Here is a 2,744-nt window from a genome sequence, read left to right on the forward strand (position 1 = left end):
ACTATAGAATATACGGTAAAAAGACCGCGCACAATACATCACAATCCTAGATGGTGATTGTAAATATGTAAATAGTGTAAATATCTTTTCCATTTATCCAAGATCCCATTTATTCAAGTTTATTTCTAGTATTTTTAATTTTCATTCAATTGTATCAATCATGTGACCACTCTGGTCAAATAGAACTGTGCAATAAGATCTTCTCTGATTTGCTGACCCACATCACGTGGGCTTCACTTGTTGCTTAGAATTCTGAGTGCTCCTCTCTCATTCAGGGAGTGGATGCCGAGGTTGAAGGGTTGCTTTCCGATCTGACCGCCATGCCGCCTGACTGCATGAGAACTGAGACCACTGCCGCAATAATTGCTAATGCCAAATTGCTTATCACATGTACAGATATAATCGCAGGATTATCTCCTATAAATTTTTCGCCTCTGTGCGGGTGCGTATGCACCACTATTCTCTCTAAACAACTGGCCGTATGGCATGATCAAAACCGATTGGATTAAGGCTCTTTGTAGCCAAGGCCAATTTGTAAAAGATACCGATTAGATTAGATTAAGTTTCTATACATTTATATAAATTTTAAGAGAGTAAAATATTGACAAAAACTATTAAGTTTTCAACTCTTGTTTTGTTTTTCATTAAAAATTTGCTACGATTACGTATAATTCATTTTTTTAATGTAAATGTTTTTAAGTATTTGTAGGATAAAGGCAAATTACACTTATTCATTCTTTCTTTGATATAATACATGTAGCTCTTTACCTGAAATCAATGTTTGTCAAATTATTTTGCATAAATTAGAAGTATGCATGTTTCTCTTAAGTCAGTTATGTTTCAGGAACTATCTTTAATGAATTGTATAGAAAATTGTGGACGAAGTGTTAGGTGTACAGGAACATGGTATATTATAAACATGTATAGTATCTCGTAGTATATAAACTCATAACTTTGATTATGCAGTATGCTTTGTATATTATTTCTGAAAGCATGTATATTTCAATCAAGATTGTTGAGGTTAATTGTGCTTCTTTTATGCTATCTCTGAAAGCATGCATATTTCAATCAAGATTGTTCAGTAAACTTTTCTGACTTTATGCTATCTCTGAAAGCATGTATATTTCAATCAAGATTGTTGAGTAAACTTTTCTTACTTTATGCTATCTCTGAAAGCATGTATATTTCAGTCAAGATTGTTGAGTAAATTGTGCTTATTTTATGCTTTTTTCTTTTTTACATTAGAAAATTCCACACTTTTATCACGAGGATGACATTTAGGAATGACAAGTTTGTATCTATTACATAAAATCTAATGTTTTCTGGATTCTTCTTTTCTTTTTCCTTCCAACAGAAAAACTTTAATGGTATAAATCAGCGTTTTTCAACCTTTTGACTTATAGTGTACCATCCAAGCAAAAACTGAAAAACATTAATACCACCACTAATTTTACAATGATTATTTTTCAATTCCTTAATAGAAATATTAAAATCATATATATATATTGCCATTTGCACACTCTTTGTATTAAATATGTACACATAAAAACTATTAGATTAAAAACTGATGATTACTTAATTATCAAAATTAAATTAATTATTCACTTGATTATCAAAATTTCAGTTATAATACTTTAATATTTAATTTCTTTATGTCTGCTCTTATTTCATTTAATGGTAAATTAGGATCCACTTTTTATTTTGGTGAGTATTTATATTTCAAATTTAACATGGAAAAATCATTTTTCACACAAACAGGTTGTGCGAAAAGACAATACAAATTTGATAGCTTTATTCGAAATGCCTTTAAATTCTTTTTTTCGGTTCAGCCAAAAGTTAACAAGTGTGTCATTCAAATTTTCGATCAAAGGAAATTTCTATTAACTATTCTTTTCTTTATGAGATTTTTGAATTTAATAGTTAAAAATACTTTGTTTCTTTGCGTACCACCGGCTGAGAACCGCTGGTATAAATTAATTATAACAGATGTAAATTAATATTTCTCATACAAAAGAGTTATTTCAATTCTTTTATTGTGAACATTATATACAGAGTATGTCTATTATTAAGAACAAGATTTTAAGAATTTAAAATAATAATCATTAAATGCTCTTGATCTATAAACAGTCTTAAAAATTATAAAGGGAAAAAAAATTGAAAGTTAAAGAAATCACTATTATGAATTGTTCCTTTTTAGAGAAGTTTCATTGTTTAATTAATTATAAAAAGTGTTTTACATTATGAAATATAAAAATTAAGAATATTTGAATTTGAATTTTCCCTCAGATAGAAGCTCAACTATTCGAAGCAGGAAACCGAAGAGAAAAAAGGAAGAGAGATGATATTACAGCTGCAGAAAAGGAAATAATTGAAACGCAGAAGAATATATTAATGTACTGTGTGAAATATGTGACTTGTATAAGCAATCAGTTGCAAATCAGACTGCTGTCATAGAAAATCAAAATATAATTATTAATTTATTAAAAAAATAAATCATGCATTTCAAATATTACAGTGTTTTCATTCTTGTATATATTTCTGCAGTGCGGGATTCATATTTTAATTGTAAAATTTACTACTTTCTTAATTTTATTAAATTTGTGATTGTGAAAATTATTTAAAAGAAATTCACAGATCCATTATATGACATAAACATTATAATAATTTTAATACCACTATTATAAGTCTCGTGAAAATATTTATGCATTTTACACAGCAATTATCTTTTTCCTGGAGGAAATGGG

General features: G+C 28.1%; 1 long non-coding RNA gene across 1 annotated transcript; it reads left to right on the forward strand.

Annotated features, from left to right (window-relative positions):
* The first annotated feature begins 291 nt into the window (after window positions 1-291).
* On the forward strand, window positions 292-2,509 carry LOC146994455 (uncharacterized). The gene is made up of 2 exons (XR_015043763.1): window positions 292-442; window positions 2,287-2,509. It is a non-coding gene; the product is annotated as an uncharacterized LOC146994455 (long non-coding RNA).
* Window positions 2,510-2,744: the final 235 nt, after the last annotated feature.

This window comes from Stegodyphus dumicola, chromosome 11 (assembly GCF_044657685.1).
Source record: "Stegodyphus dumicola isolate Sdum_Otavi_A_Nest chromosome 11, ASM4465768v1".
Classification (NCBI taxonomy): domain Eukaryota; kingdom Metazoa; phylum Arthropoda; class Arachnida; order Araneae; family Eresidae; genus Stegodyphus; species Stegodyphus dumicola.